The sequence below is a fragment of the Gracilinanus agilis genome, chromosome 1 (assembly GCF_016433145.1).
Source record: "Gracilinanus agilis isolate LMUSP501 chromosome 1, AgileGrace, whole genome shotgun sequence".
NCBI lineage: Eukaryota > Metazoa > Chordata > Mammalia > Didelphimorphia > Didelphidae > Gracilinanus > Gracilinanus agilis.
The window spans coordinates 552,765,797-552,792,014 of NC_058130.1; the positions used below are offsets into that span (position 1 = coordinate 552,765,797).

General features: G+C 35.2%; 1 protein-coding gene across 1 annotated transcript in view; it reads right to left on the reverse strand.

The window, feature by feature from the left end:
* Positions 1-26,218, reverse strand: part of LAMA1 (laminin subunit alpha 1) — a 143,409-nt gene that overhangs the window by 112,385 nt on the left and 4,806 nt on the right. The window lies entirely within an intron of this gene.

A 26,218-nucleotide genomic window follows, 5' to 3' on the forward strand; every position in this document is an offset into this window, starting at 1 on the left:
TATATATATATATATATATATATATATATATATATATATGTACATACTCAACTTGTTCTCCTTACTAATACAATCTTCCATTCGTGACCTACTGATATTCTTTGTCTCCATCTGTCTTCCTCCTTCTTCTCTCCCCATCTCCTGCTTTCTCTCCTTCCCTTCTTTCTTTCTGCATTATATTTACATTCTTATTATGTATAATAATCCTATATTACTATTCATTCCCCACTTTGAATCTCATGAAAATATTACTTGAAAAATTTCCCATTAAACTAGCTAAGATTCTGCCCTAATCTTCGACATATCTCTAGTTTACTTGCTTAGGAAGTACAACTTAAGCAGTTACTCATTCAACAGATACATATTTATTAAGTGTCTACTAAACTCCTTCCCATCCCTCCCTTTTTTTTCCTTTAAATCTAAAAAGCTCTTTCCTTATATCCTGAGGCAAGTTAAGCAAGTTCTATTATCTTGACTTTACAGATAAGGAAACAGTGGCTTTTCCCAAGATCATACAGGAATTAAATGGCAGAGACAGAATGGAATTCTGGCTCCTGAATGACAAAATCCAGGGTTCTGTTTACAGTACCACATCATCTGTTCTACTCAAACATTTGTCAAGTGAATGAATTATGTGGTACCCAGGTACAGCAGATGCTTGTTAAGCATTTGCACTCAGTCATTCTTAGTTGTGTCCCAACTCTTCATGATTCATTGGAATTTCCTTAGCAAAGATACTAGAAGTGGTTTGTAATTTCCTCCTCCAGTTCATCTCATTTTACGGGTGAGGATACTGAGGCAAACAAAGTTAAGTGACTTGCCCAGGATCACACAGCTAATAAGAACCAAATTTGTATTCAGGAAGATGCCTCTTCCTAACTCCAGGCTCTGAACTCTTATCTGTTGCACCACCTAATTGATCCTATTATACATTAACTAAATTGAATTCTATTTGTTGAAGGAATGATTTATAAATTAGGATTTATGCTCAGAAATCTTGGTTAGCTTTTATATCTGAAGCATGTTTCTAAGATCTGTTGTAGTACATCATGGCCTAGGAGTGCAAAGTTTCACTGGACATTGACCCTGTCCTTTATTGTCTGTGTAATATTGGGACAAGTCACAAACTCTCTGGGATTCACTTTGCTCTTGTGTAAAATCAGAGTAATGGAGTAATGTCCCTTCCAGTTCTACTTCTATTATCCTGTGAGATTATACAATTAATAGCCAGGGGTCTGAAAACCCAGAACGAGCACAAGTTGTTGAAGAAGGTTAAACTAAGAGTCTGAAACATATTGGTGCTCAATTTGGGGCTAGGAATGCCTAATTTCAACATTCCCATGCCTCTCCAATATTTAGGGCAAGTCATTTAAATTCTCTAAGACTCAGAGAACCAGAAGCCATAGATGGGCTGAAATCTAAATCATAGGTCCGTGACCATTTCTGATATTTTGTTGGACTACAAATGAATTTTTACATCAAATTTCTTTGAAAGGATATTTCTTTTTTTGACAATTAACATTTTATTTTGAGTTGAGGACCACACAAAACTTTTGGTTTTTATTTCGTCCAATTTTTATTATATTTAATAACCACTACCACCAAAAAATTTAAGTAAACGAATGTTTAAAAAATTATGTGCTCCATACTAAACTCCAAACTCCAAAATTGTTTAGAAAAATTTGTTTAAAAAATATAAATTATATATGTGTAAGTTTTATGCATGCTAATATAAACAAGGTATGTATTTTTCATTTTAAAATCTAGGAAGAGTAATTAATTTAGTAAATGAGACTTTTTGAAGACAAATAATTGAAAACTTTAATAATATAATGGCCAGTCATTTTTAATGTTGTTCTTCATGATTATTCCTTCTAATGTTACCAATTTCTAATGAAGATTTTTGGCCCTGTGACCTAGTAAAACCATAAAAGCTTGGCCTGTGCGCCATTAATTTAGTTTGTCATTAAGATGTATAACCCACTAATTTGTACTAGTCTGAAGCCTGACAAAGAATAGCTCAATAGCACTGGACAGAGTGCCAGGCCTGGGGGGGGGGGGGGGGAGGGGTCAGTAAGACTCATCTTCCTGAGTTCAAATCTGGTCTCAGATACCAGCCTTATGACCCTGGGGGCAAGTCACTTAACTTTGCTTGCCTCAGTTACTCATCTCTATAACGAGGTAGAGAAGGGAATGGCAAAGCACTTGGGTGTCTTTGCCAAGAAAACCCTAAGGAGGATCAATGAAGAGTTGGACATGACTGAAAAAGAACAGGGTGCTATTATTATCTCAATTTTACAGGTAATGAAACTGAGGCAGGGGTTAAGAATGCCCTGAATGACATTGCTATTAAGGAACTGAAAATGAGTTTCACTTATCTATTAATTTAATGATTCCCACTTAATCCTTCTTACTGGAACTGTTTTGAATCTAGGATTTTTAAAATCTTAGTTCTCAAAGCCAATTAAAAGTTTTAATGACAGCTTTCTCCAGAAAGTTAACATGCACTTTATTTTGAGTATTGCATGGTAGACCTTAAAATAGGTATTTTGAGGATGAGGCAAGGAGATATGATATCAGAGGGGAAGGTCATGGTGGTATATTCAGTACTAAAATGCCTAAATAACAGACAAGACCAAGAAGGAAGATAAGCAAGCTAAGCAATTTGAATAACTGAGTTCACTCTGAATTACTAATCAACAAAGAAGCTCTTTACTGATTAACTTGCCAATGCTCCCACTTCCTTTGTTCTCCAACTCTAGAACACAGGCACCTAAAAACTTTTTGACCTGAAAAGAATCCCCACTCCCACTGTGGCCAGGTAGACTAGTATAGCATTGAGGAAGTTTAAAAGGGTTACTTAAAAGGTGTTGCCTAGTAATTTCCAAGAGCAGCTAGGTGGCAAAGTGAGCCCTGCAGTCAGCGAGGCATCTTTCTGAGTTCAAACAGGACCTCAGATATTTATGAGCTGTGTGTCCCTGGGCAAGTCACTTAACCCTATTTGCCTTTGCTCCTCAACAGTAAAAATGAGCTTGAAAAGAAAACCGCAAACCAATCCAGTGTCTTTGCCAAGAAAACCCCAAATGGGGATCATAAAGAGTGAATAACAGCTGAACAACAAAAAAATAATAATTTTCAAATTCTTTGGGTTCTTCAATAACTAGGGTTCATACATTTACTCTTTATTAAAGGGAGTAGCTAAGTTATGGTAATCTAATATTTCTAATATTATTATATCACCTGTGATATAATAATATTAGTAATCTAATATTAAGACCTTAGAATCACAGGTTTGGGGCTGGAAAGACGTTAGAGGTCATCGAGACCAAACTCTTCATTTTACAATGATGAAACAGAAGGTGCCACTAGAGGTTAAGCGATTTACCTGAAGTTACTGCCCACATGAATAAATGACAGAAGCTAGATTTAAACCTGGATTCTTCCATATCAAATCTAGTGTTCTTTCCTTCCTTAGATGACACCTCAATAAAATTTTCATAATATGCTTAAATAAGTTTTTTAAAAATTCAGAAAACAGATTGAAAAAGCATTATGGAGTCCTTATTATGTGCTGTTACTAGGGAGTGGTTCTTATCCTTTGGCAGTCTGGGAAACGTTCTCGATGCCCCTTCTCAGAATAATGTTTTTATTGAAACATTTATTAAAAATAAAATATATATGATTACAAAAGAAAAAGTTAACAAGTTTTGTTTTTTTTCTTAAGTTCATGAATCCTAGTTTAGTGGCTTGAGAGCCAGGCCTAGAGACAGGAAGTCCTGGGTTCAAATCTGATCTCAGATAGTTCCCAGCTGTGTGACCCTGGGCAAGTCACTTAACCCCCATTTCCTACTCTTCTTCCTTAGAACCAATACAGAGTATTGAGTCTAAGACACATGGTAAGGGTTTTTATGAAAACAAACAAACAAAAAAACCCCACTACACTGGGGATACAAAAAAAAATCCCAAAATGAAAGATTAAAGTTCTTTACCCTCAGAGAGTTTACATTTTTCTAGAAGATACAACATGTCTATAGATACATATATAAATGATAACTTGAAGAGGAAGAAGGCAGGAAAAGGGAATCAAGGAAAGGCTTTCTGTAGAAAGAAAGCTTTGAGCTGCCCTTGAAGGCAAGCTAGCTTACTAAGAAGGCAGATTGAGAAAGGCATATATTTCCAACAAAAGAAGCAACCTGGTTGCAGACCTAGAGTTTAAGGCACATCAACTAGTTTTACTTTAGATGAGCCATAACCCTTGCAAAAGTTTCCAGAATATTTTTTCTAATAAAATGAGTAATTGTAATTCTGATGTTATTTTATTTTCAATTCTCAGATTAAGTAATAATTGAAAGTAATTAATCTATCCTATTTTCCAGAAAACGTCATCCATTTTTCCTTGTGTGTGCTCAGTCCTTGAACTGATGGCCACATTTAGGAGATGATGAAGAGGAGTTTGAAAAGGAGTGCTGAATAATTTAAAAAGAGGGGGCAAAAAACAAGCTCTCTGTGTTGCATAGTTAATTTCAAGGAGTATTAAAATATTTCAATAGAAAGCAACTGCCCCTGAGAACCACGTAGGAGGAAAGGAAGAAAACAAAGACGAGGAGGAGGAGGGGAAGATAGAAAGACACCCTACCAAGGACAAAAGTTTGAATTTATAAGCAAAAATCAAAGGACAGAGGGAGATATGGGGATTAGTTGTAAGGCATAACTGCTGCATGATTTAATAAAATTGCATTTTCACTATGTAGATGTGTATTTAATACATGAGATATATAGAATGTATGTCAGAATTCCTTAGTCAACTCTCTTCTAATCTGTAACTTACTCCTTCTCAAGAATTACCATGGAATAGTTTCTCTATCATGGTATTTAACCTTGCAAGTTGGTAGAATGGCAAGTTGCCAGGGTTACCAACTTGATCAAGCATGAACTAAATTCTTTCTCATTCAGCAATATTTTTTTTTCACAACCAGAGTAGGTCAGCATTCTAAGATTCACTTTTAGAACCCTATTAACTCTGCTTCTGAAACTATCTTTAACATCATCTGAACAAATTAGCACCATGCAGATGGTAAACAATAACATTATATGTTGCTACCAAGTTTGGCTAAAAGGTCTTTTTAAAAAAAAAAACAAACTAGTGAATACTTTTTGAGAGATTGATTTTTCATTAAAGTATAAATTTCTCTTACACTTAAAAATAAAATGTGCAATATACCAATAACCATGCTTAACCAAAAAACTACTATTTCCTTGATTAGCAAACCACTGAATTACCATTGTCAAGAGAAATCCAGTGAGTTTATATTCTCAGGCATTTTTTGCTTATGAGAAAAAGCTGCTTTGGAAGTCAGTTTTTAAAAAAAAATTCCAAGCAATGCTTTTGAATTCTTACTTTAAAATGTTCTATCTGCCTAAAACACAAAATAAGAGTAAAAATCTTCTAGTTTGTTTAACTTTGGCCACACGTATTTTTCTTCTTGATATAATAAATGTGAGGGATGATATAAAAAGTATCTCTCTGGCTTTTAAAAAAATAGAATTGTCAAATGACTTATATATCAAATGTTTTGAAAGGAAGTACTTTTTGGAAAAAATAAAAAGAGAAATCAACTGTAGGAAGGAAAGTTCCTTTGTAGGTTTTTTTTTTCCTAAACCAGAAAATTCAGTTCCTTTTTTTGTTTACCCTACTCTTCCTCTTCCTCTCCCTCCTTCCCCTATTGCCCATTCAGAAGTCCTGAATAATAGTTTATAGAATTCAAATATTATACATCAGATATTCCCAAATCTGTCTCTTCCACTTCCTTTGCTGAACCAAAAAGTAGCCTCTCAGGCATGTTTAAAAACAAAGAATAGTGCTAAGGAGTGTTACGGGCCTATATGATATCATCCCAAACAGATATTGTACCAGGAATAAAGATCAAAAGAATATTAAAAAAAAGCATAAGTTAATGTTTATTTACTTAAAATTCTTGCTTTAGAAATATGATAGGATGAATGGAAGACTAATGACCAATATTCAGTGCTTTTGGGGGCAGGAAGATGTGGACATAACAGAAATGTATATTCATTGTGATGTCCAAAACATTAATTCTATGATGTAAACATATTTTTAAAAATGTGAATACACTTCTCTGACTTTAATACCTTAATTGCATATAGTGTTTGAAGGTTAGCAAATGACTTTACTTAATTTTATCCACAACCTCCACTCCACAAGTACTACAATTCTAATTATCTCAATATTCAAATGAGGAAATTTAGGCTTAGAGAGACTAAGTGACTTGTCTATCATCACACAGATCAGAAGTGTCAGACTTTGACTCTTTGGACTCTTTTCACTGCTCTGTACTGACCTGAATGTTGTATGCATTGTCAGAAACTATTAAGTTGTTTCTGCTTAACTGTTTTTCTTTATTATAAGGAAAATTCCCTGGAGGAGGAAGAGGTCATATCCAGAAATGACTGATATAAAACAGTAAAATATTTAGAAGTACATTATGCTCATTGTGCTTTATGACCACTGTACCCTGCCATTACTCTAGGAATTTACAACTATTTACTCTAGGAATATCAAAAAGTGTTCTAAGATATGACTACTACTATGACGTCTACTACTATACTACTCTAGTATACTACTCTACTATAGTATAGTATACTATAGTAGAGTACTATACTATAGTATTCATAGTCATAGTAGTGGTTATAGTGTTAGTAGTCATAGTAGTAGTAGTAGTAGTAGTAGTAGTAGTAGTAGTGGTGGTGGTGGTGGTAGTAGTACTTATTGTTGTTGTTGATGTAGTTGTAGTAATTTTTGGTATTCCCAATGTTTTAGCACAGTATCTAGCACAGAGTGGATATTTAGTAAATGTTTATTGATTGATATTAATTATAATAATAATAGCATTTAAATAGCACTTTAATATTTATGAAGTGCTTTACAAATTTGATCTAATTATATTAATAGCTAGCTAGCAATGATCATTATAAGCAGATTTATTCCAAGGAAGAGTTAAAACTTTATCTTGTGAAACATACTATTTCTCTCTTTTATAATGCCATTTCATAGTTTGGCAATATGTTTATCCAACCTCTTTCCAGAAGAATACCCAAGACTTTATACCTGATTCTCTTATGAAAAAGAAGCAAATAATACTAAAGTAAATACAATTCATGGTGAATAAATAGTTATTAAGTACCTACACTGTGTACTTTGCTAAGTGCCAGGGACAGAAAGAAATGTCTTTGCTCTCCAAGGGGTCACAGTCCTCATTACAAAGAAAAGAAAACATGTAAACTACATGGGTACTGTGTTGGGGCATGGAGCAGGGGAGGTATAAGCTAACTGGCTAGGTGGTACAGTGGATAAAGCACCAAATCTGTAGCCAGGGAAGACAGTAACTAGTTGTGTGATCCTGGACAAGTCACGTAACCTTGTTTGCCAAAGTTTCCTCATCTGCAAAATGAGCTGGAGAAGGAAATGGCAAACCATTCCAGTCTCTTTACCAAGAAAACCCCCAAAGAGGCCAAGGGAACAGTTAGACTCAACTTAAATATCTGAATAACAACATACAAAGAATATACAGATTAGAGTAAAAATAATCAACAAAGGGAAGGCATCAGATTTAAGGGAGATCTGGAAAGGTTTCCAGTAGAAGGTAGAATTTTAGCTGAAACTTGAAAGAAGCCAGGAGGAGGTGAAGATGAAAAACCACCTGGGATTGGACCAAATGCTGTCTGAGGTCCTCTCCAACTTAAGAGACTCTAGGAAGTGGTGATCTCACAATATTTTGCATTCCCAAGGTGAAAGAACAAAGTTGAAATAGAATGGCATTATTCTACCCTTTTACATATCCTTTACTATTAATGTTCATCTTCCTTGACTTTCTCCTCTTCCCCTCACCCCAAATTCTTCCTGTCAACACAATGCTCAGTATTCACTTCAGCAAGATGGCAAACATTCCATACAAAGTGGGTGTTTTAGTAGGAGTAACAATCAAAGTTTTAATTTCCTTGGTGAGTAGGGTCAGGTAAGACATAAGCGACTGAGTGTTCAAATCTTTTCCTGTGTCTGCTTGGACTTCAAAGTCCAGAATGGCAGGTTTTCTCACTACATTTAGGCAAAGCTAAGGCCTTAAAAGGTTTTGGACAAAAGTTTATTCTATGCAACACTGACTCAAAAAAACCCCAGAAAGATACACTATAGTAATATAATTCTAACCTATACCTTTGGTAACACTACATTGTAGCGTTCTAAGCAAATATGCCGTATGCTACAACTTTATATGAAGTAATGTAAACTACTATGTAAAAAGGATTGGAAAGCAGGAAAGGATCCAGGGAAAACTGAGATGTTAACTGGAGCTATTCATTGGAATTAAAAGTTTGACTTTATTATAATCATTTGTGTTTTGCATTGAATAAGTGTTTCCACAAGTATATTAGAATTCTAGTCATATTTTATAGGTTGCCCATATTTTCATATACCTGTAATAAATGAAAGAATAGAACTTTCCATGTTAATATTCATTAACTGGCTAACAATTATGCACTGGAATTTTGGTCAGAACATAAAAGATAGGAACTTCATTAACTTTGTATAATTAATGTATTTTTAAAATCGCAGATAACCAAACTGTTCGTTTTCGGTAATACCTTTCCTATACTATATCCCACACCAAAGCTGGAAATAAATAACACAAGTTGCTAAAGGGAGTTTCATGCTCATGCCTTACTCTGAAAGAAGTGAATTGACCTAAAGCAAAAAGTGGGGCAGGGGTGCTTTGAAGAGACCTGTAAATGCACATACTAAAAAAGATATTGCTAAAAAAGGTGAAACTTTAAAGTCATAGAACTTTGTAGAGCTGAAAGACACCTGCTAGGTCATCTAACTTCACTCTATCTTTTCACAGATGGGGAAGAGACCCAGAGACATCTCATTTAGGAGTTGTCCAGGATCGTCCATCTCATTTTTATATTTTCATCTATGTTTTTGTAATCATATTAATTATTCACATATATTACCCTCAAAGGTTAAGTTAAAAAACGAGGCTGATGTACATACAGTCAATCCTCAACATTTAACTTTCGCTACTCTAAGGATTTGAAAGATTTTATTAGAAACCTCATTTTCACTTTAATATTGGCAACCATTTGCATTCCTGACTATGCTATAAAGAAAAATACTACAGTAGTGGAAAAAATGAAGTGAGTGCATGATAGTTTGTGAAGAGGCTGATATTCTAGGCTTCACTAGTCCTATCCCTGCTACCATTGTAAAGAGCTCCTGGTGCATTCATTGCATCTTTTCATTATTTGCCTTTAAAACTCAAGTTTTGAATTGTAATTTATGACCTCACAACTCTAGATGTTGAGACCTCATCAGTCTGTGTCTTCTAACAGCAGTGATGAAATTCCCAGCAACCTCTCTCTCCATTGGTTTTTAGAAGGCGGCCAAAGTAGAGAGACTTACAGCAGGAGAATATAAACTGGAAAAAGTGTATGTTTATGTAACGATGGTAATCTCCTCTCTCTCTCTCTCTCTCATCTTCTATGGTTATAGGGCACCCCTTTGTGGCTGAGTAACCTGACTTCTGGTAATTCATAAGGCTCATCGTTGAAGGATATGTGCTTTGGGATCATGAAATTCCCTTATGAGCCATGGTTATTGCAAAGAAGAGGTGTCAAGATGACCCACTTAATAGACTTGAAAAAGAAAGGCAATTTTGGGACTTCTCTCCTCTCATCTCTCTAAAATGTCAGGCATGGGACTCTCCCGCTAGGACATGGGAGTTGGAGGGAGAGAACTCTCCCTTTCATCCCCCCTGCCATCTGTGGTAAACTGTTTAAACATGGCAATGGGCACATGTGCTGCCTGGGCAAGTCTGAGGTAGCCTCCTTCTCTGAGTAGAGATGATACCTGAGTGATGGAATGAGCAATGGTCCTGAAAGATGGTCTTTTTGAAAGCGGACACCATGGGAATTTGGTAGTTCCTAGTTCTACATTCAAGTGTAAAGTGAAATATGGAAGGAATACCCTAGAGTCAATGTGACACTTCTCAGAGGAAAGAGCCACCAAGTGCTTTAAAAACAATTGCAAGATAGGCAAATGCCTAAATATTTCAAAGCAAATATATACAAGTTAGAAGAAACTGGGTTTTTAATCATAGGTATTCAGATGAGAGCAATTAGGGGTCATTTGGCTGCTCAAACTAACTGGATTTTAATCATAGTATTCAGATGAGAGCTATACAAAAGCCATTAGGGAGTGATTTGACTGCATAAACTAAAAGGACAAATAGATAAAAACTACACATTGTGGAGCCTTTTGAAATAAATGATCTTTACATTTCAGCCCAGAAGATAAAAACCCAGACAAGAGAATGGCTCCCCTTCTCAGTACATACATAGGGTGCTTAATTACTTTAAGCCCAATAATCATTGGAGGGAGTCAGAAAAAGAAAAGCTTAAAAAATATGCTGAAGATGGCACCAGATAAGTAGCTAGCTACCAAAAGTTCTTGACAATAAAAACACAGACAGAATGAAAGGAGGGTCTAGAGTGAATTAGGGAGTTTGCTACTTAATAAGGTTAACTTTGAAACAAAATTCCTGAGGGAAGCTGCTGAATAGGTGACTCTCAGTTAGGAGGAAAAAACGGTTATGCAAAAAAATTTATCTCTTGTGCTAAGTAACACTATCTTCAAATACTTAATAATGATTCATTCAAAATGTCCTTGATCAACACAGAAAGCCTTCTTCAATATTAAATATACGAGTATTAATAAGTTAAATCTTGAGATTACCTACGAGAAAAAAACCTTACTTAATTACATCTGCTTACTATTTTCATAATTTGTTTAAGGGTTAATGTTTGAATAGTTTATATCTAGTGATTCAACAAGAGAATCAAGGCTTTTTTTGTGTCCTTGAATGATTTATATATATGCAGAGAACATTATACATGATATTTAGTATCATATGTCATGTATCATGAAATATATAGAATATGTATGTAATATAAGTATATATTTCACTCTTTCTTTTCACAGATGGGAAAAGAGACCCAGAGACATATCATTTAGGAGTTGTCCAGGATCATCCATCTTATTTTTATATTTATAATTTTATATTTTCACATATATCTTTTGCAATCATATTATGTTCATTTTGACATATATTACCCTCAAAGGTAAAGAATGAGTTTAGTATATAATATGTATGTAATATAATATATATCACATGTAATATCATATAAAATAGTATTTAATCCTATCAGACATATTAAATATATTAAATAGTGTGTTTATATTATTGTATTATACATTATACGTAATATATTAATACATTATATTTTTATTATGTTATATTACATATATTATATACTTAATATGTCTGTTGTAATGAAAGTTATAATTTTCTAAATATGTGTATACATGTGTATGTCTATAGGTTTATCTATAGACATAACACATACATATATATATATATTAGATGCTATTTCTATTCTTTATTATCAAGTGAACAAGTATTTTATATTAAGTCACTACTCTATGCCTGGCCAAGGAATATAATGAAAGGCAGAAATAATCTCTGCTCTCCAAAAATTTAATAATGAGTATCAATTAAGGCCCTGTTCTCCATTCTGTAGTTAAAGATAAGTTATATTCTTGACATCTTGTCTGATTAAAAAAGCCATTAATGCCTTAATATTTAACATAATTTTTATTAAATTTTACAAACCTTCCCAAGGCCCTGCCCTAAGCTACCCAGATTCTCAGTGTTCCATTCTCCACACGTTTAGGTGGGATCTGTTATAAAGAAAAATATAGAAGGAATAAAGTGAAGCATTAGCCTGAAGATAGAATATCCATAGTGCTCAATAACTGGAGAGATTTCTTAGGTACAATTTTCATAAAATTCATTAAATATTTTGTAAACAACTCACACATCAAGATCAAAGCCCATTAATTTGGCATTTTCCATGTCAACTCAAACACTTGGAGAAAGCATAAGCTTTTCAATCTCCCTTTGTCTACTCTTTTTTCCCACACCACAGCCACATTTTTATCTACTTATCTCAAACCCTGCATTGCATATCAAACAATAATGTTACCCTTAAACTGACCTTCAGACTAAACCAAAAACTTTCCCTTTGGTCTCCACAAATTCTGATTCCTTATACAAAGTCAGAGTTCAGTTTCACAATATTCACAGAATTCTTTGGTTCTTAGCCCAGAGTTTTCTTGGGAAGTCCCTTCAATCAGAGCTGCCGGGAGCTAAGAGATTACCAATTCTATTTTTCCCCTCCAAATTATCTAGAGTAGATTCTGGTGACAATATTATTCATGCTTCTACCTCAATTGATTCTCACAGAATGCTCTCTGCCATATTTATCCCTTTGGATACCTAGATCCTCCCCTGGGAGTATATTTTTAAAATATCTAATGCTATTCCATTGGCATTTTAATCAATTGTGTTCCTTTTGAGAAAGGCAAGGCATTCAAAAATCGTATCCCAATTATAAGCCTCAATCCCACCAAGTCTCAAGAATCAAATTTACCTCCTTCCATCAGGCAAGATGTTTGGTTTGCCTTCCTTGTGTCGATATGAAATCTGGAAACCCCCAAACTTGTAGCCCAGTGAGATCTGATGACCCCCCCTCCCAGTTTAGTTAGTTTGAAAGTGAAGACCTCAAGTTTGACCTGGTCACATGAGTTTCCCCCTGAGAGAAAAACCCAACTTCAGGAGACTCAGACTAACTATAAACTTTAAAGTAGTTTCAGTAGAGATGGTTAATTCCCTCAGTGTTAAGTATCTCTTTTTGGCCCAAAGGTTTCGCCCCTTAGTCCAAGGTCCTTTACCAAGGTAGCCCAGTACTTTGCATTGATCATTCCCTTTTGTGTCCATTGTAAAAAGTCAGCCTCTCACTGTTATTCCTGTCTAGGACTCCTCATTTTCTTTGTTACCATTGTAAAGTCAATCATCCTCAGTCCTCAGTTCCCCTAAAAGGGTATATGTTCCCCAAATTCTTTTTTTCCTCAGAGCTGTCATCTAGCTTGGTAATGGTGGCACTCCCAGGAGTACAGAGCCGGCATTCCTATCCATGATTAAAGAGTGGTTTTCTGACTATTTAATAGCTCTGTGTTTGTTTGTTTGTTTTTCAGTTTAACACTTGTTACCTTTACTTAATATATTTGTATATAGATATCTGAATCTATGGGTTTTAATTGTGGCTCCATTCCTGAAACTTATCTCCTTTGAATTTCTAGATGTCTCTATCACTGGAATTTAGTTCAGCTTTCTCATTTTTACAGACATGTTATCTTATGCCACAGCAGTTCTCAAATACTCAGGGTAAGGGATCCTGAGGTCAGAAAATGAGATGCTTTATACCATGAGATGGGTAGCTAAATGGCAAATGGATAGTGCCAGGCTTGAAGCCAAGAAGACTCCTCTTCCTGAATTTAAATCTAGTCTCACACACTTAACTAGATATGTAACCTGCGCAAGAAAGACACTTAACCCTATTTGTCTCAGTTTCCTCATCTGTCAAAGAAGCTGGAGAAGGAAAATGGCAAACTATTCCAGGACATTTGCCAAGAAAACTCCAAATGGGGTTAATGAAGAGTCAGGCAGGACTGACATGACCTAACAATGATGACAACAAAGAGACAGTTAAGTGGTAAAGCAGATAGAGCTTGCAGTCAGGAAAACCTAAGTTCAAATCTTGTCTCAGATACTCACTGTTACCCTGAGTAAATTACTTATTTTCTCTCTGCCTTGGTTTCCTCATCTGTAAAATGGGTATAATAATTATACCTACCTTCTAGGATTGATGAGGATAAAATATTTGTAAAGTATTTTGGAAACTTTAAAAACATATATAAAAGCAATATTTGTAGTAGTGCTACTATACTATGTTGAATTATTTGAGGGAGATAATAAAGAAAAGATCTTTGGGGAGTCTTCAATAATTTTTAGGAGTATTAAAAAGGTCCTGACACCAAGAGTATAAAAAGACTCTGATATCAAAAAGCTTGAGAACTGCTGAACTGTAGTGTATATATATATATATACACACACACATATATACACATATATATACTATAATATATATCTTATTCCCTCTTTTCCCCTTAAAGCCCTTTTGATGTCTCTTGATTTATTTCATCAACCCATGTGTTCAGTTAACTTCTCCACGCTGATAAATTCCAAAACTATACATCAGTCTACACTTTATCTATCCCTGCAAAATTCTCCTAGCTACCTTACAATTTCTGGAAGAGAGATTTTTTTTTTTTGGTCATTCTTTCAAGTAGCTTCCTTCTGGGACTACTGTGGAGCAGTGTTTCTGTGGGTCAAAAAAACTTGCCTTCTCATCTTGTTAACTTCTCATCTTCCTAGCCCCAGATAGCTATATTCAACTTTATTTCCTTTGCCTTATTTTATTTATTTATTTATACATTTGTTCATTTGTTCACTCATTTCATTTATTTTGCTTGCTTTTTCTTTTCTTTTCTTTTCTTTTTTTTTTTTTTTTGGAGGGAGGATACACAGCCTATTTTAAATTGGATTTAATATTTACAACTGAGATCACTTTTACATACTGTCTTGCTAGTCTACATGGGTACATAATTTCTAAATTTAAGGCTTACACTCATAAAAAAACACACACACACATAGCGTTACGTAGAGTATAATGTAGTGCATAAATTATACTCTTGAAAACAGGAGTTTAAAAAACACTGAAGTTTGGAAGATGTCTAAACTTCATGCCTTGTCATCAAATTGTCTTAGTTTGTTTTATCAATTACCTTTCTCAAGTCCTTTTATTTATCTTTCACCTCTAGTCCCTCCACAATTTATGCTTTTCCTTTGCTCTTTTTGCTTGAGCCTTTTTTCTCCAATACCTTCCCTTCTTTTTCTAATCTTCTTCTATTAGCTCTAACACATTCTCTGTCAAGTCAAATTATCATTCTTATTTTCCTTCCATTTAACCTTGTCATCCTAAATTCAGTTTTCCCAATTCCCAATGCCCAAACTCTCCAAATCACAATAGTTTCCCTTGCTTATTTTAACCCTTTTGCTTCTTATCCCACATAACATTCTTTCAAAAAGAGGCTAAAATTATAAAGCACTTCTACTTATTTAGCCTTAATTCGAGAGAATTGTTTTTAGAACTGCTAAAAATACTCATTGAAGGTTAAGAGAATCCCTGGAATGTGGAATAAAGGACAGCATTCTAAGAAGAATGGATCCATTGAAAAGTACTACTAGTCCAAACAGGTCCAGTTCCATTGTAACATTCTTACCCTAAGTGGTAAATGAGGATAGCTATTCTGTGTTGCCCTTTACTGTTGCATTATATATATATATTAATAAGATTAAAAACAACAGCAGCAACAGATAAGGGGAATGGGTAACTTTTTTGTTTTTTGTTCAGGCTCCAAACTAAAAGATAAAATCATTATTTGGGGGATTGTACCTGTTTTTTAGGGTGAGGTATAAACTTTTTTTACATACATATGCAGATATTCCTGTAATGATCTCCCCCTGGGAATTTTTCCTAAAATCAAAAGTTAAAATTTTTTACTTACGTGGAATGAATCTTACTAGCTTAGAAATCGCATTACAGGCGATGGGTTGACAAAAAGTATAGATTCGAGAAAACATTATTCATAGTTAAAGATACTCAAGAGCAAGTCGTCTAGAACCTCTAAATTTATAAGAATATGTTCAATACCTTTTGTGATGCAGGGAGGGTGGGGCAGGGAGGGGACAATAGTGAACTGGATGATGCTGGGGAGGGTGGAACACTTATGAATGGGATGATGCTGTGGAAGGAGTGGGAAACGTGAATGGGATTGAGTAGATATTAAGAAAAAAAGCTAAATATATAAGAAATTAGTGATTTCATTTATGTACAATTTTCTTTTTCTTTGTATATGGTAATGCTACTTTTATTTGGTTTTGTAAAATTTTGAATAAAAAATGAAAAAATAAACCTTAGGCAAATCATTTAAATCTTTTCATATTTTGTCACTTTTTATGATGCAGTAGGTAGTTCAGTGGCTAGAGAGCTAGGCTTGGAGATGGGAGGTCCTACATTCAAATCTGACCTGAGATATTTTGTAGCTATGAGATCCTGGGCAACAAGTTACTTAGCCCCCATTCCTTAGCCCTTACCGTTCTTCTGCCTTGGAAGCCATACTTAGTTATCAATTCTGAGACAGAAGAGTTTAAAAAAGGAAAGAGATAGTTTGAATGTAGCCACAATCATGAGAGGGGGCAGTCTGTGCTGAAAGGAGACTTTCCAATATTTCCTTTAGGTAGAGGAAGGGTATGCCCTTAGGAGAAGGATGTTACAGCACTGGAATCTTGGGAATAGAACTGGGCTGAATATGTTGCAGTGGGGTTGAGTAGTGATTGTATTGACTAACAGAGGTATTCAGAGTGTAGATAGAAATAGCAGTTCTGGTAGAAGAGTAAGATGCCTTGGGTAAATTAGACCTGGAATCAGAAAGACAAGTTCAAATATATGTATGGTCCTTGGCAATCACTTAACCCATCTGTCATCTAGAAATAATTGTACTGACTTGCCAAGGTTGTTTTAACTATCGTCTTGTAAAATATTTTGTAAATCTTAAAGCCCTTTATAAATGCTGGCTATTGTTGTTACTTTTTTTCCATTAACTAATAATTATTTTTTTATTTTTATTTTATTTTTAATTTTTTAGAAAAATTTGCCATGGTTACATGATTCATGTTCTTACTTTCCCCTTCACCCCTCCCCCCCCTTCACCACCCTCCATAGCCGACGCGCATTTCCACTGGTTTTAACATGTGTCATCAATCAAGAACTATTTCCAAATTGTTGATAGTTGCATTGGTGTGGTAGTTTCCAGTCTACATCCCCAATCATGTCTGCATCAACCCATGTGTTTAAGCAGTTGTTTTTCTTCTGTGTTTCTTCTCCTGTAGTTTTTCCTCTGAACGTGGGTACCGTTCTTTTCCATAAGTCCCTCAGAATTGTCCTGGGTCATTGCATTGCTTCTAGTACAGCAGTCCATTACATTCGATTTTACCACGGTGTATCAGTCTCTATGTACAATGTTCTCCTGGTTCTGCTCCTTTCACTCTGCATCAATTCCTGGAGGTCTTTCCAGTTTGCATGGAATTCCTCCAGTTTATTATTCCTTTGAGCACAATAGTATTCCATCACCAGCATATACCACAATTTGTTCAGCCATTCCCCAGTTGAAGGGCATACTCTCATTTTCCAGTTTTTTGATACCACAAAAAGCGCAGCTATAAATATTTTTGTACATGTCTTTTTATCTGTGATCTCTTTGGGGTACAAACCCAGCAATGGTATGGCTGGATCAAAGGGTAGGCATTCTTTTAGCGCTCTTTGGGCATAATTCCAAATTACAATCCAGAATGGTTGGAACTGATAATTATTTTTATAATTGTTAAATTCTTGTTAACCCTAGCTCTGCTTTGATAGATCCTGGTACTCTAAACTCTTAGCCATCATGTTATCTCCATTTTGATTTGCTCATTTATGTCAATATCATTCCTCAAATGTAACCAACAGCAAAAGAACACAATACAAAACACCATATATAGCAGAATACAGCAAGGTACTCACTTTCTCCATTTTGAACTCAATGTCTTTTAGTGCTTTAACAAATTAAAACAAAGTCAGAATGCACAGACTTATGCTATCACTCTCTTTGATGCCTGAATCAGACCTTTCTTTGTTGGCCTTAATAATATCCTTGTGTCCACACAAAGATCAATTCAATAGCATTTATTAAGTGCCTCCCTCTGTGAGGCATTCTGCTAAGTAATAGCAAGTACTATGTACTATGCAAGAACAAAGAATGGAACTAATCTAGCCTACAGGGAGCTTACATTCTAAAATCCAAATTATTATAAAGATAATACTTTTCTAAAAGTTATTTAAATGATTACTTTTAAAATTTGTACAATGCTTACCTCCCCCCTCCCCATATTCTGGATGAATTTTTCAAAAACATTCCTCAGAGCAATGCAGACCTAAAAGTATTACTGTTGTTTTCCAAAAATATCTAACTTATTCAGAAAACAGATTAAATGGTGGGATTACCAGCTTTGTTGTAAGAAAAAGAGAATGAACATAATATTTTAGATCTAGTTTCCATTATAGAAATTACCTAATCTTTGTTGTTGTTCAGTCATTTCAGTCATCTATGTGACCTCATTTGGGGGTCTCATGACAGAGATGCTGGAGTGGTTCAACATTTCCTTCTCCAGCTTTTTTTTACAAATGAGGAGGCTGCAGCAACCAAGGTTAAGTGACTTGTGACTTGCCCAGAGTCCTGGAGTTAGTAAATGCCTAAGGCCAGATTTGAACTCAGAAAGAAGAATCATCCTAACTCCAAACTCAGTATTTTATACAAGGAGCCACCTAGTTGTCCTTTATCTAATCCAGTGGTTCCCAAACTTTTTTGGCCTACCACCCCCTTTCTAGAAAAAATATTACTTATCTCCCTGGAAATTAATTTTTTTAAAAATTTTAATAGCAATTAATAGGAAAGGTATGTGCACCTGTGGCCATCATCACTCTCCTGGATTGCTACTAAAGCTATCCTTCACCAGAGAATTCTTTGAGATAATTTTCTTTTAACAGAAAATCATTAAGAATCTTCCTTCAATATGTATTCTGCTTCAATTCACAAAAACAAAAGTAGTAAGACAGAGGAGGCAAACTAGATGCCTCAATGGATAGAGTTTAAATCTAATTTCAGACATTTAGTAGTTGTGTGACATTCTGGGTAAGTTCACTGCCCCTCTCTTTGCATTAATCACTGGAGAAGAAAATGGCAAACTACAAACCACTTCAGTATCTCATTCTAGAAAACCTCACAGCCAATATTGTTATGCTAGGGGGGTTCTTGAGATCATGAAGAGTCAGACGTGACTGAACAACCATTACAAGAGTAAATCACATAAATGAACCTTATTTCAAACAAACTAGACAACAAAGTCATAAACAAGGTCTCTCCCTTCTAGACAATGCTTCCCTTGAAACAGGGGGCCGACTGGGAAAGGGTTGAGTTAGAAACCCCACCACAAAGTCTCATATTCTTTATTTCTCTGAGACTGAAGTTAAATTTGCCATACCTTGCCACTTTCTCCTATCCTCATTCCACTTTGATCACCTCCATTATTTCTATCTTTTCTTTCTTTTCCATTCTCAATGTACTTTAATCAATGAATCTTTTCTTTTCCTTAAAGTGGATTTCCCATTCCTGCAGAACTTTGGTAGCCAAGAGATCAGGCATCTATAGCCACTTGGTTTATTTATCAGTCTCACTCCATTTTATACCTTTAAGTCTATAATTCAAACCAAAGCGACCAATCCCAATACCAGTCTGGATACTGATATTTTCAGCTACTGGATGGTGGGGTGGGAAGGAGGAGAAGACATAGGAGAGGTAGCAATGGTTTTCTCTGACTTCTTTGAGTTGACTTTGGAGTTCCTTTTACCTTGTAACCAAGTAACAGGATTTATCATGTAAATGAAAACCCATTTTTATCCCAAATATATATTAATGGCTCACTATTTTCTTTTTCAAAATTATTTTAGTCATTAAAATGATAGTATACTCATGTGTATGTAACCTATGCCAATTTATTTGAAATGAATAAGTTATTTGCATCCAAAAACCGATTTACAAGTGAAAAATGGGAAGATTTGACCAAGCAAGCAATTGCTAGGCAAATTATCTGAGAGGTGAGGCTGGGTAATTATGTGGAATAGTAGAAAGAGTGATGGATTTGGAGTTGGAGTCAAGAGTCCCTGGATTTAAACTCTTAGTTCTATCACCTCTGAACTCTGTAATAATGGGCAAGTTTCAACCTATCTGGAACTTTACTTCCTTATAAAACGAGAACATTGAGCTGGATAATGTTAGGACCCCCTCAGCTCTAAGTATATGATCTTATGAAAACATTTATCCTCTACAAAAGACAAAGTTAAAATGCAGTAGAGAAATATACACTTAATGAGTCAACTTCTTTGAAATGGTGTCAATTGACATAAATGAGCAAATCAAAATGGGGATAACATGATAGCTAAGAGTCTAGAGTACCAGGATCTATCAAAGCAGAGCTAGAATTAACAAGAATTTAACAATTAGTCTGCATTAAGAAAGGTTTGGGCCAGGTTGGTGAAACATGCCAATAATGCTGGGGAAGAGAGGGGAGGAATGGAGGAGAGAAGAAGGGAGAGAGAAAGAGAGAGAGAGGAGGTAGAGGGAAGGAGAAGAGAAGAGAGGAGAAGGAAGGGGAGGGGAGGAGAATATTAGATATTTGGGAATTAAGGAGATGATAATCCTCTGGTCCCAGCTCATCTGGAACACTAATCTTAAATTCTGGGAGGCATCCATTAAGGATACTGACAAGTTGTAGAAAATCCAGAAGAGAGAAAGCAGAATGGTGAAGGGCTTTCTCCTGAGTCTATACCATATGTGGGTCAGTTGAAGAACAATCAAACAAATATTTATCAAGCACTTACTATGTGCAAGGTATGATACTAAACGTTGGGAATACAAAAAAAGGCAAAAGAGGGAACCTTCTCAAGGAAATGTTAAACCAGAGACCATGGCTTTTGTAACCTGTAACTCTTACAGTAAAGCCTGTCTTGCTCTGATCATTGTCCAATTCTTTTTTTTTTAAACCCTTAACTTCTGAGTGTTGGCTCCTAGGTGGAAGAGTGGTAAGGGTGGGGAGTTCTTTTTCTTTTTAACAGAACTTAAAATCTTAAGAGAAGAAAACAAGCAAATACAGTATATGCAAAGCAAGCTATATACAGGATAAACAGGAAATAATGAACAGGGGAAAGGCACTAGAATTGAGTTTAGAGAAAGCTTCCAGTAAAAGATTTTTAGTTGAGATTTAAAGAAAGCCAAGGAGGTTAGTAGGTTGGCCAAGGAAGGAGAGTACAAGGCATTGGGAACAGAGAAAGGAAATCTCCAGAGTCATGAAATGAGTGTCTTGTTCATGGAACACCCAAGAGGCCAGTGTCATTAGATCAAAAAACAGTTGTTGGAGAGTAAGGTGTAAAAAGACTGAAAAGGTAGAAGGGAGCTAGGTTGGAAAGGTCTTTGAATACTAAACAGCATTTTATAGTTAATCCAGAAGGCAATAGGAAGATACCAAAATTCAATTAGTAGGGCAGATAACATAATAGAACTTTCATTTTATTTTATTTTTTAAAGATATTTTATTTTCCCAATTAACATGTAATAAGACTTTTCTACAAGTTTTCTGAAGTTATAAGATCCAAATTATCTCCCTCCCTTCCCTACCCTATCCTGGGGAAACAATTTGATCTGGGCTATATATGTATTATCATGTAAAACATATTTCCATATTGTTCATCATTGTAAGAGAATATTAATATAAAACCCAAACTCCTAAATAAAAACACAAATAAACTAAAGCTGAATAAGAGTACACTTTGGTCTGCATTCTGACTCCAACAGCTCTTTCTCTGAAGCTGGATAGCATTCTTTTTCATGAGTCCTTCAAAATTGTCCTGGATCACTGTATGACTAAATGTAGCTAAGTCTTTCACAGTTGATCTTTGTACAAAATTATTGCTACTGTGTCCACTGTTGACTTGGTTCTACTTATTTCACTCTGTATCATTTCCCGTAGGTCTTTCCAGCTTTTTTCTGAAATCATCCTGCTCATCATTTCTTACATCACAATAGTACTTCATCACCATCCTAGGCCATTATTTGTTCAACCATTCCCCATTGATGGTCATCCCCTCAATTTCCAATTCTTTGCCACCACAAAAAGAGCTGCTATCAATATTTTTGTACAAGTAGGTTCTTCCCCCCCCCCCCCTTTATCTCTCTGGGATACAGACCTAGCAGCGGTATTACTGGATCAAAGGATATGCCATTTTATAGCCCTTTGGGCATAGTTCCAAATTGCCCCACAGAATGGTTGGGTCAGTAGAATCTATATTTTAGGAAAAACATTTTAGTGAATGTTGGATGGATTAAAGCAGAGAGAGGCTTGAGGGAGGAAGACCCACCAACAAACTACTATAGTAATCAAGGAGGGTAGTGATGAGGAACTACACTACAGTGGGGTGAGAAGAATGAATACTTAAAAAGATGTTGCAGGGCAGTTGGATATGGGGATGAGTGATAGTGAAGAATCCAGACTGACTTCCACATTGGGAATCTTAAGGATGATGGTATGAGGATGGTATTAAGTCTCCGCTATAATAAGAAGGTGAGGGAGACAGGATAGGGGAAGTGTTTAGAAGGAACCAAAATAAATTCAATTTTGGATGTTTTGAGTTTAAAATGTCTACTAGACATTCAGTTTGAAACGTCTGAAAGGCAATTGGAGATGCAAGACAGCACAATAGCTGTCTTTAGTATTTCAAAAAGAAGAGAAATTGGATTTTGCTCATTTTCAGATGGTACAACTAGGAGCAATGAATGGAAGTTGTAAAGAAGGAATATTAGATTTGATGTAAGGGGAAAACTTCATAACAAACAGATTTATACAAAAATAGAAGGGATTATCTCAAGAAGTAGGGAGGGTTTTCCCCACTGGAGTTTTTCAAATAAAGAAAGATAGGTTGACCACTGGACCAGTTAGGTGGTGCTGTGGATAGAATGCCTGAGTCAGGAGGACTTTATCTTCCTGAGTTCAAATTCAGCCTCAGATACTTCCTAGCTGTATAATCTTGGACAAGTCATTTAATCCTGTTGGCCTCAGTTTCTGCATCTGTAAAATGAGCTAGAGAAGAAAATGGCAAATCATTCCCATATGTTGTTAAGAACACCCCAAATAGGGTATCACAGAGTCAGGCAGGCTTGAAATGACTGAACAAGAATGACCACTTGTCAGATATGTTATAGAGGAGATCCCCTCTGCCCAGCTAAGTATTGGAGCAGGTGTTTCCCCTTCCATATCTGAAATTCCATGATTCTATGATTTTGGAAACAACAAACTTGTGGACAACTTTTCAAGGACATACCAGCTACATAAAGTTAGACATATCTTTCTTGGAGTTGATGAAAAATAATTAAATAAAATATTCTTTAGAGTATAAACTCTTTGGAATTATGAATTTCATTCTAGGTATTAGAGTAGACATTTAAACAATACGAAATGTTTGAGTACTTGGAGAAGAACCTAATATAGTCCCTTATACACATACATCACTTGGGAAAGAATTTCTAGATTCGTACTTCTAAAAAAACTGACTATTCTTTTACTTGATTATCAAGCAGAGGATTTTAAAAATAGAACAAAAATTCACCGGCAACATAAATTCTGTACTACTGTCACCAAGAATGTAAGTATGTCTCCGTACAAAATGCCTGAAGGAGAGCAGCTATTGCTCCTGAAATGAATAAATTGTGTTGGAGGCAGAGGTACATTAGGCTAAATCTTTCTTTAAGAGCTTTATTTTAGGTGAAAATGTTGCATATAGCAACAATTTACCAAGAAGTGGTTATATTTTTTGAGGATATAAAACACATCTGCACCTTCTATAAAACACATATGTCTCTCTGGATCATGAAACTACTCATTTGCTCTTATCAGAATCCTTCCATATTGTATTTCTCTGTGTTACAAGAAGTAACAGGATTCACCCAAATCCCTTGAAAGTAGATAGTCTCAAAAAACTACAATAAATTAATATAGTAATAATCCTTTAGGGACTTTTTTGTATTTACTAGAAAAATCATTCACTTTGTTTTAAATCTTTACCTTCCATCTCAGAATCAATACTGATTATTGGTTCCACGGCAGAAGAGAGGTAAGGGCTAGGCATTGGGGGTTAAGTGACTTACCCAGGGTCACACAGCTAGGAAATGTCTGAGGTCTGATTTGAACCCAAGATGTCCAACCTCTAAATCCAGTGAGTCACTTAGCTGACTCTTGAATAATCATTCACTATAATCATATTTATGCCATGTTATTGTTTTTAAAGTGGCAAGGACCCCAAAACAAATTATGGTATTTGTGAATATAATAAAATACTACTGTGAGAAGAAATGATGAAAGGAACAAATTCAGAGAAACCTAGGATAGCTTACTTGAACTGATGCAGAACAGGATCAAGATAACAATTTATACAATAATAACAACACTGTAAAAACAAACAACTTTCAAAGACTGAAGGATTCTGATAATTTCTCTCTCTCTCTCTCTCTCTCTTCTCCCTTCCTCCCTCCCTCCCTCCCACAAAAACAGAGGTCAGAACCTAAATGTATTATCTTTAGATATTTTACCTCTCTAAACTTTGAAAGCTTGCAGATAAAGAGTAATAATATCTAAAAGCAAATAAAACCTGCCCTACCCCTACTTCCTTTTTCAGAAATAACATTAAAATATTTAAAAATAATCCTAGTCTTAAACTTTTAGAATAATCTGTAAGTAAAGTCTTATCAGTCTCTACCTCTCAGTTCCTAAACAATATCCTGTTCCCCTCTCTCAGATCAGATCAGGAAGGACTCCTCCCACAAAGTAATTAGAGGAGGTGGCTCAGACATGGAGCCCTAGATTGATACACCTACGAGTAATAAGTAGCCTCTTTTCTCAAACCCTAAAGGCATTAGAGTAATGATTCACTTTAAAGGGGAAGTTTCTTTGATTATTTCTAGTTAATGGAAGTTAGGATGGTATTGACTGGGTGAAAAGGAAAATCCTTAAAGGTAATGATCAAAGAGGAATTGAATGATTTTAGGAAAAAGATTCTCTAAGGATATGGCAAAAGTTGTGTGACTATTATGCCATTTGATGAAACAAACTGTTTATTGAACTTTTATCTTGAACTCTATGTCTCATTACATTCTGAAATTTTTCTCATTTGAGAATCATATAAAAATGATTTCAGAATAACTTGTTAGCTATCTAAGGGTGTGAGGAGACTATAAGTTCTCTAAAAAGGAAAATGCTTAACTTTAGAATAATCAAAAATGAATAAAATGCTTCTGGCAACGTTGTACCTACAAAAGAAAGTTCAGGCTTTTTGTTTTTTTGTTTTTTTTTAAAAACGAGAGGCACTTAGAAGGAACAGTGTAATAATTAAACTGGGGGCAAGTTAACCATAGCATGAAACTATATTTGTTTCATTTCAACTATGTACATAGTTTAGCCTCCAAAATTCCTTTTATGTTGTTTAGCCTTGATTCTAATTTTTCTAGGTTTTTTAAAAGTACCATACATTGTACAACTTAGTTATGATATTGTTATGACTTGAATAATTTTCATTTTAAGTTTGATCATTTGAAACAAAGATGTAAATGGGATTGTGTCTTCATGCATATAGAGTAGAAAAGGCTTGTCATGATGCCTAGGGCCAGGGCAGATAGAATTAGAATTGTAATGAATACAGTGGAAGAAAAATATATTATGAGAGAAGAGAAGAGAACAAATGAAAATGACCTGAATCCAGTCTTGTGGGTATAGCTCTCCGATTTTTGTCCTGGTACAGCCATTATTGGGCAGATTTCCCCTAAAGTCTTCTTATATTGTCTCATTGTAGCGCGGAAGTGATCCTGGTTTCTGGAAGCTTATGTATGTTTGTCACTCAAGGACTTATGGATGGTTTGGGGATAGATAGTGGAGGGAATAATGATAATAATAATAATAATAATATATTTATGTATCATTTTAAGATTTACAAAATGATTTATGTGTATATCTCATTTGCATAAGTACAGGAAGTAACCAGATCATAGAATCATGAAGTGGGAATAGCTACTCAAAAACAGAGGGGGGAAAAAAGAAAGAACTTGGTTCAATGGAATATCTCACTTCATCAAAAGTCCAACAGAAATTTAACAAAGGGATGGGGATCATTACAGTCTGGAATAGCCAAACAAAATTTGATGGAAGTAGAATATGATATGGCCCTTGAAGGTTACACAAGAAAGAGCTGGTAAGAAGAGAGGACAGTTCACGTAGGATAGACAGTTGGAACAAAGAAATAGAGGTAGAAATGAACATTTATTTCTAGGGCTCACATTGAAGAGCCATTGAAAATAAGTAGGTAGGGTAGTATCAGAGTGGTGATATGGAACCATTAGAAGCTCCAAACCAGGTCTGAAATTTTGAAATAGGAGTCTTAGTAAGATTAGTGTGGCAGCTGTATGCAAGATGGATTGGAGTGGGAAAAGACT